This window comes from Dendrobates tinctorius, unplaced genomic scaffold (assembly GCF_039654945.1).
Source record: "Dendrobates tinctorius isolate UK_male_01 unplaced genomic scaffold, ASM3965494v1 ptg000048l, whole genome shotgun sequence".
Classification (NCBI taxonomy): domain Eukaryota; kingdom Metazoa; phylum Chordata; class Amphibia; order Anura; family Dendrobatidae; genus Dendrobates; species Dendrobates tinctorius.
In genome coordinates, this window is record NW_027361716.1 from 7,467,501 (window position 1) to 7,487,500 (window position 20,000).

General features: G+C 37.5%; 10 non-coding genes across 10 annotated transcripts; all 10 read left to right on the forward strand.

Annotated features, from left to right (window-relative positions):
• The first annotated feature begins 87 nt into the window (after positions 1–87).
• On the forward strand, positions 88–159 carry TRNAQ-UUG (transfer RNA glutamine (anticodon UUG)). The gene has a single exon. It is a non-coding gene; the product is annotated as a tRNA-Gln (tRNA).
• Positions 160–1,066: 907 nt separating this feature from the next.
• On the forward strand, positions 1,067–1,148 carry TRNAS-AGA (transfer RNA serine (anticodon AGA)). The gene has a single exon. It is a non-coding gene; the product is annotated as a tRNA-Ser (tRNA).
• Positions 1,149–4,512: 3,364 nt separating this feature from the next.
• Positions 4,513–4,594, forward strand: TRNAS-AGA (transfer RNA serine (anticodon AGA)). The gene has a single exon. It is a non-coding gene; the product is annotated as a tRNA-Ser (tRNA).
• A 3,344-nt stretch (positions 4,595–7,938) lies between these two features.
• Positions 7,939–8,020, forward strand: TRNAS-AGA (transfer RNA serine (anticodon AGA)). Its single transcript has one exon. It is a non-coding gene; the product is annotated as a tRNA-Ser (tRNA).
• Positions 8,021–9,661: 1,641 nt separating this feature from the next.
• Positions 9,662–9,743, forward strand: TRNAS-AGA (transfer RNA serine (anticodon AGA)). The gene has a single exon. It is a non-coding gene; the product is annotated as a tRNA-Ser (tRNA).
• Positions 9,744–11,384: 1,641 nt separating this feature from the next.
• TRNAF-AAA (transfer RNA phenylalanine (anticodon AAA)) lies at positions 11,385–11,466 on the forward strand. Its single transcript has one exon. It is a non-coding gene; the product is annotated as a tRNA-Phe (tRNA).
• A 1,641-nt stretch (positions 11,467–13,107) lies between these two features.
• On the forward strand, positions 13,108–13,189 carry TRNAS-AGA (transfer RNA serine (anticodon AGA)). The gene has a single exon. It is a non-coding gene; the product is annotated as a tRNA-Ser (tRNA).
• A 1,641-nt stretch (positions 13,190–14,830) lies between these two features.
• TRNAF-AAA (transfer RNA phenylalanine (anticodon AAA)) lies at positions 14,831–14,912 on the forward strand. The gene has a single exon. It is a non-coding gene; the product is annotated as a tRNA-Phe (tRNA).
• Positions 14,913–16,553: 1,641 nt separating this feature from the next.
• On the forward strand, positions 16,554–16,635 carry TRNAS-AGA (transfer RNA serine (anticodon AGA)). The gene has a single exon. It is a non-coding gene; the product is annotated as a tRNA-Ser (tRNA).
• Positions 16,636–18,276: 1,641 nt separating this feature from the next.
• On the forward strand, positions 18,277–18,358 carry TRNAS-AGA (transfer RNA serine (anticodon AGA)). Its single transcript has one exon. It is a non-coding gene; the product is annotated as a tRNA-Ser (tRNA).
• The last annotated feature ends 1,642 nt before the right edge of the window (positions 18,359–20,000 follow it).

Genomic DNA, 20,000 nt, shown 5'->3' on the forward strand with positions numbered 1-20,000 from the left:
CAGCTTTGGAGCCTGTTTTCGCCATCGTTCACGATTTCATATGCTTTATTCAGCACAACAAGCCGCAGCCATGACTGTGTAATGGTTGGTTCCATGGTGTAATGGTTAGCACGCTGGACTTTGAATCCTGTGATCTGAGTTCAAATCTCAGTGGAACCTGGGCACACATTTCGATTTTTCCATCTGCACTCAGATCGACGATGCCAAATGTTTATGATGAAACAAGCAATTTAAAATCCACATAATAAAAGACAAAAAAAGAGTTCATGGAATACCATGGTCAAAGCTGTCAATCAAGTAAGATTAGCAAAAATTAAAATTGTCTATGTCACTCATTGTCTATGTCATACCAAGCAATCTCATACTCTGTGACTTGAGTCAATATTCACATAACACTCTTTCCAAGTGGGTGAATCTGACAAGGATTTGAAGCCAAAATGGCTTCAGGAAGTGTTATTGATTTTTCTCTAAGCCATCTTTTCTTGTGTTTTCCAGAATTTCCTAAAGTGCCTTATAAACATTTTTGGTGGTGTTTTTCTAAAAATTCTTTTCGGCGTCTTTTGAATGTGTTTTGTGGCTTTTTTTGTAGCACACAAAAGTCAATCAGGACCCTTTATAGGGTCTTTCGAACCTTACCGTTGACTTGTATTATAGATATGGAGCTGTTCAAAGTGAAAAACAGCTGAAGATTGATATGGTAATTTCAGTTAACCGCTGGACATTTTTGGAAACTTGAGATGGTTAATAGACGCTCCAAAACCTGATCAAATGAATATCAAGTCTTTTTTACTTGGAAATGATTATGTTCAGTCTTCTCAGCATTTTCGGATTATTTTTAAGGATGTTTTTGGAGATGACTGACTCCAAATCCACATTATGAAGAGGGAAAAGCTTTAAACTGTGAATGGTTCCCATGGATGATGACTTTAAATCAGATTTTTGCATTTTACTGAGACCTTGTATTTTCTTTTCATTTTCTGAGATGTCTTCCAGAGGGTTGATCACTGAGCTTGATCATGGTGCTATTAGAAAACATGTGTGAAACTCATAACAGCTTGACGTCTGAGTAGTCGTGGCCGAGTGGTTATGGCGATGGACTAGAAATCCATTGGGGTCTCCCCGCACAGGTTCAAATCCTGCCGACTACGTCTATGTTTCAATAACTTTTTGACCTTTTATCTTTGTTGTTCAATTTGCATGTTTACTAGTCTATTCCCCATGACAGTGATCTGTGATGGAGCGAGTTTCTAGGACCAAACTGACTTTATCTTTGACTGTTCTTTAGATAATCTATTCTGGAGCAACATTACATGTACGACTTGCCGCTAATCAAAAGAAGCACCGTGGGTGCCATCAGGTAAGAGGTTTTTCTCTTCATCTTGTCCAGCAGCCACAGACCGCTGTCCTGGCTAATGGACTGGGACATGCACTTTGATTTGCACAAACCTTAAATTATCTCTCAGATGAAGCCTTTTACCATGCAATGCTAATCTTTATCAACTACTGGATGAACAGTTTTCTAACAGTATAAGTTTTGCAATTTATTTTTTTCACACTTTTTCCAAGTAACAGATACAGCAATCTTTTTACTAGCCACTTTTCATCAACATTTCAAACTGTCCTAGCTGTGATATCGTGGAAATGTTGGTAAATTTGTGGAATGAAAGGTTATAAGATATCAATTTACCATTGTGTATGATTGCAGATTTGCACTGCAGCTTTGGAGCCTGTTTTCGCCATCGTTCACGATTTCATATGCTTTATTCAGCACAACAAGCCGCAGCCAGGACTGTGTAATGGTTGGTTCCATGGTGTAATGGTTAGCACTCTGGACTTTGAAGCCTGTGATCTGAGTTCAAATCTCAATGGGACATGGGCACACATTTCGATTTTTCCATCTGCACTCAGATCGACGATCCCCAATGTTTATGATGAAACAAGCAATTTAAAATCCACATAATAAAAGACAAAAAAAGAGTTCAAGGATTCATGGAATACCATGGTCAAAGCTGTTAATCAAGTAGGATTAGCAAAAATTAAAATTGTCTATGTCACTTATTGTCTATGTCATACCAAGCAATCTCATACTCTGTGACTTGAGTCAATATTCACATAACACTCTTTCCAAGTGGGTGAATCTGACAAGGATTTGAAGCCAAAATGGCTTCAGGAAGTGTTTTTGATTTTTCTCTAAGCCATCTTTTCTTGTGTTTTCCAGAATTTCCTAAAGTGCCTTATAAACATTTTTGGTGGTGTTTTTCTAAAAATTCTTTTCGGCGTCTTTTGAATGTGTTTTCTGGCTTTTTTTGTAGCACACAAAAGTCAATCAGGACTCTTTATAGGGTCTTTCGAACCTTACCGTTGACTTGTATTATAGGTATGGAGCTGTTCAAAGTGAAAAACAGCTGAAGATTGATATGGTAATTTCAGTTAACCGCTGGACATTTTTGGAAACTTGAGATGTTTAATAGACGCTCCAAAGCCTGATCAAATGAACATCAAGTCTTTTTTACTTGGAAATGATTATGTTCAGTCTTCTCAGCATTTTTGGATTATTTTTAAGGATGTTTTTGGAGCTGACTGACTCCAAATCCACATTATGAAGAGGGAAAAGCTTTAAACTGTGAATGGTTCCCATGGATGATGACTTTAAATCAGATTTTTGCATTTTACTGAGACCTTGTATTTTCTTTTCATTTTCTGAGATGTCTTCCAGAGTGTTGATCACTGAGCTTGATCATGGTGCTATTAGAAAACATGTGTGAAACTCATAACAGCTTGACGTCCGAGTAGTCGTGGCCGAGTGGTTAAGGCGATCGACTAGAAATCCATTGGGGTCTCCCTGCGCAGGTTCAAATACTGCCGACAACGTCTATGTTTCAATAACTTTTTGACCTTTTATCTTTGTTGTTCAATTTGCATGTTTACTAGTCTATTCCCCATGACAGTGATCTGTGATGGAGCGAGTTTCTAGGACCAAACTGACTTTATCTTTGACTGTTCTTTAGATAATCTATTCTGGAGCAACATTACATGTACGACTTGCCGCTAATCAAAAGAAGCACCGTGGGTGCCATCAGGTAAGAGGTTTTTCTCTTCATCTTGTCCAGCAGCCACAGACCACTGTCCTGGCTAATGGACTGGGACATGCACTTTGATTTGCACAAACCTTAAATTATCTCTCAAATGAAGCCTTTTACCATCCAATGCTCATCTTTATCAACTACTGGATGAACAGTTTTCTAACAGTATAAGTTTTGCAATTTATTTTTTTCACACTTTTTCCAAGTAACAGATACAGCAATTTTTTTACTAGCCACTTTTCATCAACATTTCAAACTGTCCTAGCTGTGATATCGTGGAAATGTTGGTAAATTTGTGGAATGAAAGGTTATAAGATATCAATTTACCATTGTGTATGATTGCAGATTTGCACTGCAGCTTTGGAGCCTGTTTTCGCCATCGTTCACGATTTCGTATGCTTTATTCAGCACAACAAGCCGCAGTGATGACTGTGTAATGGTTGGTTCCATGGTGTAATGGTTAGCACTCTGGACTTTGAATCCTGTGATCTGAGTTCAAATCTCAGTGTGACATGGGCACACATTTCGATTTTTCCATCTGCACTCAGATCGACGATCCCCAATGTTTATGATGAAACAAGCAATTTAAAATCCACATAATAAAAGACAAAAAAAGAGTTCAAGGATTCATGGAATACCATGGTCAAAGCTGTTAATCAAGTAGGATTAGCAAAAAGTAAAATTGTCTATGTCACTCATTGTCTATGTCATACCAAGCAATCTCATACTCTGTGACTTGAGTCAATATTCACATAACACTCTTTCCAAGTGGGTGAATCTGACAAGGATTTGAAGCCAAAATGGCTTCAGGAAGTGTTTTTGATTTTTCTCTAAGCCATCTTTTCTTGTGTTTTCCAGAATTTCCTAAAGTGCCTTATAAACATTTTTGGTGGTGTTTTTCTAAAAATTCTTTTCGGCGTCTTTTGAATGTGTTTTGTGGCATTTTTTGTAGCACACAAAAGTCAATCAGGACCCTTTATAGGGTCTTTCGAACCTTACCGCTGACTTGTATTAAAGGTATGGAGCTGTTCAAAGTGAAAAACAGCTGAAGATTGATATGGTAATTTCAGTTAACCGCTGGACATTTTTGGAAACTTGAGATGTTTAATAGACGTTCCAAAGCCTGATCAAATGAACATCAAGTCTTTTTTACTTGGAAATGATTATGTTCAGTCTTCTCAGCATTTTTGGATTATTTTTAAGGATGTTTTTGGAGATGACTGACTCCAAATCCACATTATGAAGAGGGAAAAGCTTTAAACTGTGAATGGTTCCCATTGATGATGACTTTAAATCAGATTTTTGCATTTTACTGAGACCTTGTATTTTCTTTTCATTTTCTGAGATGTCTTCCAGAGTGTTGATCACTGAGCTTGATCATGGTGCTATTAGAAAACATGTGTGAAACTCATAACAGCTTTACGTCCGAGTAGTCGTGGCCGGGTGGTTAAGGCGATGGACTAGAAATCCATTGGGGTCTCCCCGCGCAGGTTCAAATCCTGCCGTCTATGTTTCAATAACTTTTTGACCTTTTATCTTTGTTGTTCAATTTGCATGTTTACTAGTCTATTCCCCATGACAGTGATCTGTGATGGAGCGAGTTTCTAGGACCAAACTGACTTTATCTTTGACTGTTCTTTAGATAATCTATTCTGGAGCAACATTACATGTGCGACTTGCCGCTAATCAAAAGAAGCACCGTGGGTGCCATCAGGTAAGAGGTTTTTCTCTTGATCTTGTCCAGCAGCCACAGACCGCTGTCCTGGCTAATGGACTGGGACATGCACTTTGATTTGCACAAACCTTAAATTATCTCTCAGATGAAGCCTTTTACCATGCAATGCTAATCTTTATCAACTACTGGATAAACAGTTTTCTAACAGTATAAGTTTTGCAATTTATTTTTTTCACACTTTTTCCAAGTAACAGATACAGCAATCTTTTTACTAGCCACTTTTCATCAACATTTCAAACTTTCCTAGCTGTGATATCGTGGAAATGTTGGTAAATTTGTGGAATAAAAGGTTATAAGATATCAATTTACCATTGTGTATGATTGCAGATTTGCACTGCAGCTTTGGAGCCTGTTTTCGCCATCGTTCACGATTTCATATGCTTTATTCAGCACAACAAGCCGCAGCCATGACTGTGTAATGGTTGGTTCCATGGTGTAATGGTTAGCACTCTGGATTTTGAATCCTGTTATCTGAATTCAAATCGCTGTGGAACCTGGGCACACATTTCAATTTTTCCATCTGCACTCACATCGACGATGCCCAATGTTTATGATGAAACAAGCAATTTAAAATCCACATAGTAAAAGACAAAAAAAGAGTTCAAGGATTCATGGAATACCATGGTCAAAGCTGTCAATCAAGTAGGATTAGCAAAAATTAAAATTGTCTATGTCACTCATTGTCTATGTCATACCAAGCAATCTCATACTCTGTGACTTGAGTCAATATTCACATAACACTCTTTCCAAGTGGGTGAATCTGACAAGGTTTTGAAGCCAAAATGTCTTCAGGAAGTGTTTTTGATTTTTCTCTAAGCCATCTTTTCTTGTGTTTTCCAGAATTTCCTAAAGTGCCTTATAAACATTTTTGGTGGTGTTTTTCTAAAAATTCTTTTCGGCGTCTTTTGAATGTGTTTTGTGGCTTTTTTTGTAGCACACAAAAGTCAATCAGGACCCTTTATAGGGTCTTTCGAACCTTACCGTTGACTTGTATTATAGGTATGGAGCTGTTCAAAGTGAAAAACAGTTGAAGATTGATATGGTAATTTCAGTTAACCGCTGGACATTTTTGGAAACTTGAGATGGTTAATAGACGCTCCAAAGCCTGATCAAATGAACATCAAGTCTTTTTTACTTGGAAATGATTATGTTCAGTCTTCTCAGCATTTTTGGATTATTTTTAAGGATGTTTTTGGAGCTGACTGACTCCAAATCCACATTATGAAGAGGGAAAAGCTTTAAACTGTGATGATGACTTTAAATCAGATTTTTGCATTTTACTGAGACCTTGTATTTTCTTTTCATTTTCTGAGATGTCTTCCAGAGGGTTGATCACTGAGCTTGATCATGGTGCTATTAGAAAACATGTGTGAAACTCATAACAGCTTGACGTCCGAGTAGTCGTGGCCGAGTGGTTAAGGCGATGGGGTAGAAAACCATTGGGGTCTCCCCGTGCAGGTTCAAATCCTGCCGACTACGTCTATGTTTCAAAAACTTTTTGACCTTTTATCTTTGTTGTTCAATTTGCATGTTTACTAGTCTATTCCCCATGACAGTGATCTGTGATGGAGCGAGTTTCTAGGACCAAACTGACTTTATCTTTGACTGTTCTTTAGATAATCTATTCTGGAGCAACATTACATGTGCGACTTGCCGCTAATCAAAAGAAGCACCGTGGGTGCCATCAGGTAAGAGGTTTTTCTCTTGATCTTGTCCAGCAGCCACAGACCGCTGTCCTGGCTAATGGACTGGGACATGCACTTTGATTTGCACAAACCTTAAATTATCTCTCAGATGAAGCCTTTTACCATGCAATGCTAATCTTTATCAACTACTGGATGAACAGTTTTCTAACAGTATAAGTTTTGCAATTTATTTTTTTCACACTTTTTCCAAGTAACAGATACAGCAATCTTTTTAATAGCCACTTTTCATCAACATTTCAAACTGTCCTAGCTGTGATATCGTGGAAATGTTGGTAAATTTGTGGAATGAAATGTTATAAGATATCAATTTACCATTGTGTATGATTGCAGATTTGCACTGCAGCTTTGGAGCCTGTTTTCGCCATCGTTCACGATTTCATATGCTTTATTTAGCACAACAAGCCGCAGCCATGACTGTGTAATGGTTGGTTCCATGGTGTAATGGTTAGCACTCTGGACTTTGAATCCTGTTATCTTAATTCAAATCTCAGTGGAACCTGGGCACACATTTCAATTTTTCCATCTGCACTCAGATCGACGATGCCCAATGTTTATGATGAAACAAGCAATTTAAAATCCACATAATAAAAGACAAAAAAAGAGTTCAAGGATTCATGGAATACCATGGTCAAAGCTGTCAATCAAGTAGGATTAGCAAAAATTAAAATTGTCTATGTCACTCATTGTCTATGTCATACCAAGCAATCTCATACTCTGTGACTTGAGTCAATATTCACATAACACTCTTTCCAAGTGGGTGAATCTGACAAGGTTTTGAAGCCAAAATGTCTTCAGGAAGTGTTTTTGATTTTTCTCTAAGCCATCTTTTCTTGTGTTTTCCAGAATTTCCTAAAGTGCCTTATAAACATTTTTGGTGGTGTTTTTCTAAAAATTCTTTTCGGCGTCTTTTGAATGTGTTTTGTGGCTTTTTTTGTAGCACACAAAAGTCAATCAGGACCCTTTATAGGGTCTTTCGAACCTTACCGTTGACTTGTATTATAGGTATGGAGCTGTTCAAAGTGAAAAACAGCTCAAGATTGATATGGTAATTTCAGTTAACCGCTGGACATTTTTGGAAACTTGAGATGGTTAATAGATGCTCCAAAGCCTGATCAAATAAACATCAAGTCTTTTTTACTTGGAAATGATTATGTTCAGTCTTCTCAGCATTTTTGGATTATTTTTAAGGATGTTTTTGGAGCTGACTGACTCCAAATCCACATTATGAAGAGGGAAAAGCTTTAAACTGTGAATGGTTCCCATTGATGATGACTTTAAATCAGATTTTTGCATTTTACTGAGACCTTGTATTTTCTTTTCATTTTCTGAGATGTCTTCCAGAGGGTTGATCACTGAGCTTGATCATGGTGCTATTAGAAAACATGTGTGAAACTCATAACAGCTTGACGTCCGAGTAGTCGTGGCCGAGTGGTAAAGGTGATGGACTAGAAATCCATTGGGGTCTCCCCGCGCAGGTTCAAATCCTGCCGACTACGTCTATGTTTCAAAAACTTTTTGACCTTTTATCTTTGTTGTTCAATTTGCATGTTTACTAGTCTATTCCCCATGACAGTGATCTGTGATGGAGCGAATTTCTAGGACCAAACTGACTTTATCTTTGACTGTTCTTTAGATAATCTATTCTGGAGCAACATTACATGTGCGACTTGCCGCTAATCAAAAGAAGCACCGTGGGTGCCATCAGGTAAGAGGTTTTTCTCTTGATCTTGTCCAGCAGCCACAGACCGCTGTCCTGGCTAATGGACTGGGACATGCACTTTGATTTGCACAAACCTTAAATTATCTCTCAGATGAAGCCTTTTACCATGCAATGCTAATCTTTATCAACTACTGGATGAACAGTTTTCTAACAGTATAAGTTTTGCAATTTATTTTTTTCACACTTTTTCCAAGTAACAGATACAGCAATCTTTTTAATAGCCACTTTTCATCAACATTTCAAACTGTCCTAGCTGTGATATCGTGGAAATGTTGGTAAATTTGTGGAATGAAATGTTATAAGATATCAATTTACCATTGTGTATGATTGCAGATTTGCACTGCAGCTTTGGAGCCTGTTTTCGCCATCGTTCACGATTTCATATGCTTTATTTAGCACAACAAGCCGCAGCCATGACTGTGTAATGGTTGGTTCCATGGTGTAATGGTTAGCACTCTGGACTTTGAATCCTGTTATCTTAATTCAAATCTCAGTGGAACCTGGGCACACATTTCAATTTTTCCATCTGCACTCAGATCGACGATGCCCAATGTTTATGATGAAACAAGCAATTTAAAATCCACATAATAAAAGACAAAAAAAGAGTTCAAGGATTCATGGAATACCATGGTCAAAGCTGTCAATCAAGTAGGATTAGCAAAAATTAAAATTGTCTATGTCACTCATTGTCTATGTCATACCAAGCAATCTCATACTCTGTGACTTGAGTCAATATTCACATAACACTCTTTCCAAGTGGGTGAATCTGACAAGGTTTTGAAGCCAAAATGTCTTCAGGAAGTGTTTTTGATTTTTCTCTAAGCCATCTTTTCTTGTGTTTTCCAGAATTTCCTAAAGTGCCTTATAAACATTTTTGGTGGTGTTTTTCTAAAAATTCTTTTCGGCGTCTTTTGAATGTGTTTTGTGGCTTTTTTTGTAGCACACAAAAGTCAATCAGGACCCTTTATAGGGTCTTTCGAACCTTACCGTTGACTTGTATTATAGGTATGGAGCTGTTCAAAGTGAAAAACAGCTCAAGATTGATATGGTAATTTCAGTTAACCGCTGGACATTTTTGGAAACTTGAGATGGTTAATAGATGCTCCAAAGCCTGATCAAATAAACATCAAGTCTTTTTTACTTGGAAATGATTATGTTCAGTCTTCTCAGCATTTTTGGATTATTTTTAAGGATGTTTTTGGAGCTGACTGACTCCAAATCCACATTATGAAGAGGGAAAAGCTTTAAACTGTGAATGGTTCCCATTGATGATGACTTTAAATCAGATTTTTGCATTTTACTGAGACCTTGTATTTTCTTTTCATTTTCTGAGATGTCTTCCAGAGGGTTGATCACTGAGCTTGATCATGGTGCTATTAGAAAACATGTGTGAAACTCATAACAGCTTGACGTCCGAGTAGTCGTGGCCGAGTGGTAAAGGTGATGGACTAGAAATCCATTGGGGTCTCCCCGCGCAGGTTCAAATCCTGCCGACTACGTCTATGTTTCAAAAACTTTTTGACCTTTTATCTTTGTTGTTCAATTTGCATGTTTACTAGTCTATTCCCCATGACAGTGATCTGTGATGGAGCGAATTTCTAGGACCAAACTGACTTTATCTTTGACTGTTCTTTAGATAATCTATTCTGGAGCAACATTACATGTGCGACTTGCCGCTAATCAAAAGAAGCACCGTGGGTGCCATCAGGTAAGAGGTTTTTCTCTTGATCTTGTCCAGCAGCCACAGACCGCTGTCCTGGCTAATGGACTGGGACATGCACTTTGATTTGCACAAACCTTAAATTATCTCTCAGATGAAGCCTTTTACCATGCAATACTAATCATTATCAAATACTGGATGAACAGTTTTCTAACAGTATAAGTTTTGCAATTTATTTTTTTCACACTTTTTCCAAGTAACAGATACAGCAATCTTTTTACTAGCCACTTTTCATCAACATTTCAAACTGTCCTAGCTGTGATATCGTGGAAATGTTGGTAAATTTGTGGAATGAAAGGTTATAAGATATCAATTTACCATTGTGTATGATTGCAGATTTGCACTGCAGCTTTGGAGCCTGTTTTCGCCATCGTTCACGATTTCATATGCTTTATTCAGCACAACAAGCCGCAGCCATGACTGTGTAATGGTTGGTTCCATGGTGTAATGGTTAGCACGCTGGACTTTGAATCATGTTATCTGACTTCCAATCTCAGTGGAACCTGGGCACACATTTCAATTTTTCCATCTGCACTCAGATCGACGATGCCCAATGTTTATGATGAAACAAGCAATTTAAAATACACATAATAAAAGACAAAAAAAGAGTTCAAGGATTCATGGAATACCATGGTCAAAGGTGTCAATCAAGTAGGATTAGCAAAAATTAAAATTGTCTATATCACTCATTGTCTATGTCATACCAAGCAATCTCATACTCTGTGACTTGAGTCAATATTCACATAACACTCTTTCCAAGTGGGTGAATCTGACAAGGATTTGAAGCCAAAATGGCTTCAGGAAGTGTTTTTGATTTTTCTCTAAGCCATCTTTTCTTGTGTTTTCCAGAATTTCCTAAAGTGCCTTATAAACATTTTTGGTGGTGTTTTTCTAAAAATTCTTTTCTGCATCTTTTGAATGTGTTTTGTGGCTTTTTTTGTAGCACAGAAAAGTCAATCAGGACCCTTTATAGGGTCTTTCGAACCTTACCATTGACTTGTATTATAGGTATGGAGCTGTTCAAAGTGAAAAACAGCTGAAGATTGATATGGTAATTTCAGTTAACTGCTGGACATTTTTGGAAACTTGAGAAGGTTAATAGACGCTCCATAGCCTGATCAAATGAACATCAAGTCTTTTTTACTTGGAAATGATTATGTTCAGTCTTCTCAGCATTTTTGGATTATTTTTAAGGATGTTTTTGGAGCTGACTGACTCCAAATCCACATTATGAAGAGGGAAAAGCTTTAAACTGTGAATGGTTCCCATTGATGATGACTTTAAATCAGATTTTTGCATTTTACTGAGACCTTGTATTTTCTTTTCATTTTCTGAGATGTCTTCCAGAGGGTTGATCACTGAGCTTGATCATGGTGCTATTAGAAAACATGTGTGAAACTCATAACAGCTTGACGTTCGAGTAGTCGTGGACGAGTTGTTAAGGCGATGGACTAAAAATCCATTGGGGTCTCCCGGTGCAGGTTCAAATCCTGCCGACTACGTCTATGTTTCAATAACTTTTTGACCTTTTATCTTTGTTGTTCAATTTGCATGTTTACTAGTCTATTCTCCATGACAGTGATCTGTGATGGAGCGAGTTTCTAGGACCAAACTGACTTTATCTTTGACTGTTCTTTAGATAATCTATTCTGGAGCAACATTACATGTGCGACTTGCCGCTAATCAAAAGAAGCACCGTGGGTGCCATCAGGTAAGAGGTTTTTCTCTTGATCTTGTCCAGCAGCCACAGACCGCTGTCCTGGCTAATGGACTGGGACATGCACTTTGATTTGCACAAACCTTAAATTATCTCTCAGATGAAGCCTTTTACCATGCAATGCTAATCTTTATCAACTACTGGATGAACAGTTTTCTAACAGTATAAGTTTTGCAATTTATTTTTTTCACAATTTTTCCAAGTAACAGATACAGCAATCTTTTTACTAGCCACTTTTCATCAACATTTCAAACTGTCCTAGCTGTGATATCGTGGAAATGTTGGTAAATTTGTGGAATAAAAGGTTATAAGATATCAATTTACCATTGTGTATGATTGCAGATTTGCACTGCAGCTTTGGAGCCTGTTTTCGCCATCGTTCACGATTTCATATGCTTTATTTAGCACAACAAGCCGCAGCCATGACTGTGTAATGGTTGGTTCCATGGTGTAATGGTTAGCACTCTGGACTTTGAATCCTGTTATCTTAATTCAAATCTCAGTGGAACCTGGGCACACATTTCAATTTTTCCATCTGCACTCAGATCGACGATGCCCAATGTTTATGATGAAACAAGCAATTTAAAATCCACATAATAAAAGACAAAAAAAGAGTTCAAGGATTCATGGAATACCATGGTCAAAGCTGTCAATCAAGTAGGATTAGCAAAAATTAAAATTGTCTATGTCACTCATTGTCTATGTCATACCAAGCAATCTCATACTCTGTGACTTGAGTCAATATTCACATAACACTCTTTCCAAGTGGGTGAATCTGACAAGGTTTTGAAGCCAAAATGTCTTCAGGAAGTGTTTTTGATTTTTCTCTAAGCCATCTTTTCTTGTGTTTTCCAGAATTTCCTAAAGTGCCTTATAAACATTTTTGGTGGTGTTTTTCTAAAAATTCTTTTCGGCGTCTTTTGAATGTGTTTTGTGGCTTTTTTTGTAGCACACAAAAGTCAATCAGGACCCTTTATAGGGTCTTTCGAACCTTACCGTTGACTTGTATTATAGGTATGGAGCTGTTCAAAGTGAAAAACAGCTCAAGATTGATATGGTAATTTCAGTTAACCGCTGGACATTTTTGGAAACTTGAGATGGTTAATAGATGCTCCAAAGCCTGATCAAATAAACATCAAGTCTTTTTTACTTGGAAATGATTATGTTCAGTCTTCTCAGCATTTTTGGATTATTTTTAAGGATGTTTTTGGAGATGACTGACTCCAAATCCACATTATGAAGAGGGAAAAGCTTTAAACTGTGAATGGTTCCCATTGATGATGACTTTAAATCAGATTTTTGCATTTTACTGAGACCTTGTATTTTCTTTTCATTTTCTGAGATGTCTTCCAGAGGGTTGATCACTGAGCTTGATCATGGTGCTATTAGAAAACATGTGTGAAACTCATAACAGCTTGACGTCCGAGTAGTCGTGGCCGAGTGGTAAAGGTGATGGACTAGAAATCCATTGGGGTCTCCCCGCGCAGGTTCAAATCCTGCCGACTACGTCTATGTTTCAAAAACTTTTTGACCTTTTATCTTTGTTGTTCAATTTGCATGTTTACTAGTCTATTCCCCATGACAGTGATCTGTGATGGAGCGAATTTCTAGGACCAAACTGACTTTATCTTTGACTGTTCTTTAGATAATCTATTCTGGAGCAACATTACATGTGCGACTTGCCGCTAATCAAAAGAAGCACCGTGGGTGCCATCAGGTAAGAGGTTTTTCTCTTGATCTTGTCCAGCAGCCACAGACCGCTGTCCTGGCTAATGGACTGGGACATGCACTTTGATTTGCACAAACCTTAAATTATCTCTCAGATGAAGCCTTTTACCATGCAATACTAATCATTATCAAATACTGGATGAACAGTTTTCTAACAGTATAAGTTTTGCAATTTATTTTTTTCACACTTTTTCCAAGTAACAGATACAGCAATCTTTTTACTAGCCACTTTTCATCAACATTTCAAACTGTCCTAGCTGTGATATCGTGGAAATGTTGGTAAATTTGTGGAATGAAAGGTTATAAGATATCAATTTACCATTGTGTATGATTGCAGATTTGCACTGCAGCTTTGGAGCCTGTTTTCGCCATCGTTCACGATTTCATATGCTTTATTCAGCACAACAAGCCGCAGCCATGACTGTGTAATGGTTGGTTCCATGGTGTAATGGTTAGCACGCTGGACTTTGAATCATGTTATCTGACTTCCAATCTCAGTGGAACCTGGGCACACATTTCAATTTTTCCATCTGCACTCAGATCGACGATGCCCAATGTTTATGATGAAACAAGCAATTTAAAATACACATAATAAAAGACAAAAAAAGAGTTCAAGGATTCATGGAATACCATGGTCAAAGGTGTCAATCAAGTAGGATTAGCAAAAATTAAAATTGTCTATGTCACTCATTGTCTATGTCATACCAAGCAATCTCATACTCTGTGACTTGAGTCAATATTCACATAACACTCTTTCCAAGTGGGTGAATCTGACAAGGATTTGAAGCCAAAATGGCTTCAGGAAGTGTTTTTGATTTTTCTCTAAGCCATCTTTTCTTGTGTTTTCCAGAATTTCCTAAAGTGCCTTATAAACATTTTTGGTGGTGTTTTTCTAAAAATTCTTTTCTGCATCTTTTGAATGTGTTTTGTGGCTTTTTTTGTAGCACAGAAAAGTCAATCAGGACCCTTTATAGGGTCTTTCGAACCTTACCGTTGACTTGTATTATAGGTATGGAGCTGTTCAAAGTGAAAAACAGCTGAAGATTGATATGGTAATTTCAGTTAACTGCTGGACATTTTTGGAAACTTGAGAAGGTTAATAGACGCTCCATAGCCTGATCAAATGAACATCAAGTCTTTTTTACTTGGAAATGATTATGTTCAGTCTTCTCAGCATTTTTGGATTATTTTTAAGGATGTTTTTGGAGCTGACTGACTCCAAATCCACATTATGAAGAGGGAAAAGCTTTAAACTGTGAATGGTTCCCATTGATGATGACTTTAAATCAGATTTTTGCATTTTACTGAGACCTTGTATTTTCTTTTCATTTTCTGAGATGTCTTCCAGAGGGTTGATCACTGAGCTTGATCATGGTGCTATTAGAAAACATGTGTGAAACTCATAACAGCTTGACGTTCGAGTAGTCGTGGACGAGTTGTTAAGGCGATGGACTAAAAATCCATTGGGGTCTCCCGGTGCAGGTTCAAATCCTGCTGACTACGTCTATGTTTCAATAACTTTTTGACCTTTTATCTTTGTTGTTCAATTTGCATGTTTACTAGTCTATTCTCCATGACAGTGATCTGTGATGGAGCGAGTTTCTAGGACCAAACTGACTTTATCTTTGACTGTTCTTTAGATAATCTATTCTGGAGCAACATTACATGTGCGACTTGCCGCTAATCAAAAGAAGCACCGTGGGTGCCATCAGGTAAGAGGTTTTTCTCTTGATCTTGTCCAGCAGCCACAGACCGCTGTCCTGGCTAATGGATTGGGACATGCACTTTGATTTGCACAAACCTTAAATTATCTCTCAGATGAAGCCTTTTACCATGCAATGCTAATCTTTATCAACTACTGGATGAACAGTTTTCTAACAGTATAAGTTTTGCAATTTATTTTTTTCACAATTTTTCCAAGTAACAGATACAGCAATCTTTTTACTAGCCACTTTTCATCAACATTTCAAACTGTCCTAGCTGTGATATCGTGGAAATGTTGGTAAATTTGTGGAATAAAAGGTTATAAGATATCAATTTACCATTGTGTATGATTGCAGATTTGCACTGCAGCTTTGGAGCCTGTTTTCGCCATCGTTCACGATTTCATATGCTTTATTCAGCACAACAAGCCGCAGCCATGACTGTGTAATGGTTGGTTCCATGGTGTAATGGTTAGCACTCTGGACTTTGAATCCTGTTATCTGAATTCAAATCTCAGTGGAACCTGGGTACACATTTCAATTTTTCCATCTGCACTCAGATCGACGATGCCCAATGTTTATGATGAAACAAGCAATTTAAAATCCACATAATAAAAGACAAAAAAAGAGTTCAAGGATTCATGGAATACCATGGTCAAAGCTGTCAATCAAGTAGGATTAGCAAAAATTAAAATTGTCTATGTCACTCATTGTCTATGTCATACCAAGCAATCTCATACTCTGTGACTTGAGTCAATATTCACATAACACTCTTTCCAAGTGGGTGAATCTGACAAGGTTTTGAAGCCAAAATGTCTTCAGGAAGTGTTTTTGATTTTTCTCTAAGCCATCTTTTCTTGTGTTTTCCAGAATTTCCTAAAGTGCCTTATAAACATTTTTGGTGGTGTTTTTCTAAAAATTCTTTTCGGCGTCTTTTGAATGTGTTTTGTGGCTTTTTTTGTAGCACACAAAAGTCAATCAGGACCCTTTATAGGGTCTTTCGAACCTTACCGTTGACTTGTATTATAGGTATGGAGCTGTTCAAAGTGAAAAACAGCTGAAGATTGATATGGTAATTTCAGTTAACCGCTGGACATTTTTGGAAACTTGAGATGGTTAATAGACGCTCCAAAGCCTGATCAAATGAACATCAAGTCTTTTTTACTTGGAAATGATTATGTTCAGTCTTCTCAGCATTTTTGGATTATTTTTAAGGATGTTTTTGGAGCTGACTGACTCCAAATCCACATTATGAAGAGGGAAAAGCTTTAAACTGTGAATGGTTCCCATTGATGATGACTTTAAATCAGATTTTTGCATTTTACTGAGACCTTGTATTTTCTTTTCATTTTCTGAGATGTCTTCCAGAGGGTTGATCACTGAGCTTGATCATGGTGCTATTAGAAAACATGTGTGAAACTCATAACAGGTTGACGTCCGAGTAGTCGTGGCCGAGTGGTAAAGGCGATGGACTAGAAATCCATTGGGGTCTCCCCGCGCAGGTTCAAATCCTGCCGACTACGTCTATGTTTCAAAAACTTTTTGACCTTTTATCTTTGTTGTTCAATTTGCATGTTTACTAGTCTATTCCCCATGACAGTGATCTGTGATGGAGCGAATTTCTAGGACCAAACTGACTTTACCTTTGACTGTTCTTTAGATAATCTATTCTGGAGCAACATTACATGTGCGACTTGCCGCTAATCAAAAGAAGCACCGTGGGTGCCATCAGGTAAGAGGTTTTTCTCTTGATCTTGTCCAGCAGCCACAGACCGCTGTCCTGGCTAATGGACTGGGACATGCACTTTGATTTGCACAAACCTTAAATTATCTCTCAGATGAAGCCTTTTTCCATGCAATACTAATCTTTATCAAATACTGGATGAACAGTTTTCTAACAGTATAAGTTTTGCAATTTATTTTTTTCACACTTTTTCCAAGTAACAGATACAGCAATCTTTTTACTAGCCACTTTTCATCAACATTTCAAACTGTCCTAGCTGTGATATCGTGGAAATGTTGGTAAATTTGTGGAATGAAAGGTTATAAGATATCAATTTACCATTGTGTATGATTGCAGATTTGCACTGCAGCTTTGGAGCCTGTTTTCGCCATCGTTCACGATTTCATATGCTTTATTCAGCACAACAAGCCGCAGCCATGACTGCGTAATGGTTGGTTCCATGGTGTAATGGTTAGCACGCTGGACTTTGAATCATGTTATCTGACTTTCAATCTCAGTGGAACCTGGGCACACATTTCAATTTTTCCATCTGCACTCAGATCGACGATGCCCAATGTTTATGATGAAACAAGCAATTTAAAATCCACATAATAAAAGACAAAAAAAGAGTTCAAGGATTCATGGAATACCATGGTCAAAGCTGTCAATCAAGTAGGATTAGCAAAAATTAAAATTGTCTATGTCACTCATTGTCTATGTCATACCAAGCAATCTCATACTCTGTGACTTGAGTCAATATTCACATAACACTCTTTCCAAGTGGGTGAATCTGACAAGGATTTGAAGCCAAAATGGCTTCAGGAAGTGTTTTTGATTTTTCTCTAAGCCATCTTTTCTTGTGTTTTCCAGAATTTCCTAAAGTGCCTTATAAACATTTTTGGTGGTGTTTTTCTAAAAATTCTTTTCGGCGTCTTTTGAATGTGTTTTGTGGCTTTTTTTGTAGCACACAAAAGTCAATCAGGACTCTTTATAGGGTCTTTCGAACCTTACCCTTGACTTGTATTATAGGTATGGAGCTGTTCAAAGTGAAAAACAGCTGAAGATTGATACGGTAATTTCAGTTAACCGCTAGACATTTTTGGAAACTTGAGATGGTTAATAGACGCTCCAAAACCTGATCAAATGAACATCAAGTCTTTTTTACTTGGAAATGATTATGTTCAGTCTTCTCAGCATTTTCGGATTATTTTTAAGGATGTTTTTGGAGATGACTGACTCCAAATCCACATTATGAAGAGGGAAAAGCTTTAAACTGTGAATGGTTCCCATGGATGATGACTTTAAATCAGATTTTTGCATTTTACTGAGACCTTGTATTTTCTTTTCATTTTCTGAGATGTCTTCCAGAGGGTTGATCACTGAGCTTGATCATGGTGCTATTAGAAAACATGTGTGAAACTCATAACAGCTTGACGTCCGAGTAGTCGTGGCCGAGTGGTTAAGGCGATGGACTAGAAATCCATGGGGGTCTCCCCGCGCAGGTTCAAATCCTGCCGACTACGTCTATGTTTCAATAACTTTTTGACCTTTTATCTTTGTTGTTCAATTTGCATGTTTACTAGTCTATTCCCCATGACAGTGATCTGTGATGGAGTGAGTTTCTAGGACCAAACTGACTTTATCTTTGACTGTTCTTTAGATAATCTATTCTGGAGCAACATTACATGTGCGACTTGCCGCTAATCAAAAGAAGCACCGTGGGTGCCATCAGGTAAGAGGTTTTTCTCTTCATCTTGTCCAGCAGCCACAGACCGCTGTACTGGCTAATGGACTGGGACATGCACTTTGATTTGCACAAACCTTAAATTATCTCTCAGATGAAGCCTTTTACCATGCAATGCTAATCTTTATCAACTACTGGATGAAGAGTTTTCTAACAGTATAAGTTTTGCAATTTATTTTTTTCACACTTTTTCCAAGTAACAGATACAGCAATCTTTTTACTAGCCACTTTTCATCAACATTTCAAACTGTCCTAGCTGTGATATCGTGGAAATGTTGGTAAATTTGTGGAATGAAAGGTTATAAGATATCAATTTACCATTGTGTATGATTGCAGATTTGCACTGCAGCTTTGGAGCCTGTTTTCGCCATCGTTCACTATTTCATATGCTTTATTCAGCACAACAAGCCGCAGCCATGACTGTGTAATGGTTGGTTCCATGGTGTAATGGTTAGCACTCTGGACTTTGAATTCTGTGATCTGAGTTCAAATCTTAGTGGAACCTGGGCACACATTTCGATTTTTCCATCTGCACTCAGATCGACGATGCCCAATGTTTATGATGAAACAAGCAATTTAAAATCCACATAATAAAAGACAAAAAAAGAGTTCAAGGATTCATGGAATACCATGGTCAAAGCTGTCAATCAAGGAGGATTAGCAAAAATTAAAATTGTCTATGTCGCTCATTGTCTATGTCACTCATTGTCTATGTCATACCAAGCAATCTCATACTCTGTGACTTGAGTCAATATGCACATAACACTCTTTCCAAGTGGGTGAATCTGACAAGGATTTGAAGCCAAAATGGCTTCAGGAAGTGTTTTTGATTTTTCTCTAAGCCATCTTTTCTTGTGTTTTCCAGAATTTCCTAAAGTGCCTTATAAACATTTTTGGTGGTGTTTTTCTAAAAATTCTTTTCGGCGTCTTTTGAATGTGTTTTGTGGCTTTTTTTGTAGCACACAAAAGTCAATCAGGACGCTTTATAGGGTCTTTTTAACCTTACCGTTGACTTGTATTATAGGTATGGAGCTGTTCAAAGTGAAAAACAGCTGAAGATTGATATGGTAATTTCAGTTAACCGCTGGACATTTTTGGAAACTTGAGATGGTTAATAGACGCTGCAAAGCCTGATCAAATGAACATCAAGTCTTTTTTACTTGGAAATGATTATGTTCAGTCTTCTCAGCATTTTTGGATTATTTTTAAAGATGTTTTTGGAGCTGACTGACTCCAAATCCACATTATGAAGAGGGAAAAGCTTTAAACTGTGAATGGTTCCCATTGATGATGACTTTAAATCAGATTTTTGCATTTCACTGAGACCTTGTATTTTCTTTTCATTTTCTGAGATGTCTTCCAGAGGGTTGATCACTGAGCTTGATCATGGTGCTATTAGAAAACATGTGTGAAACTCATAA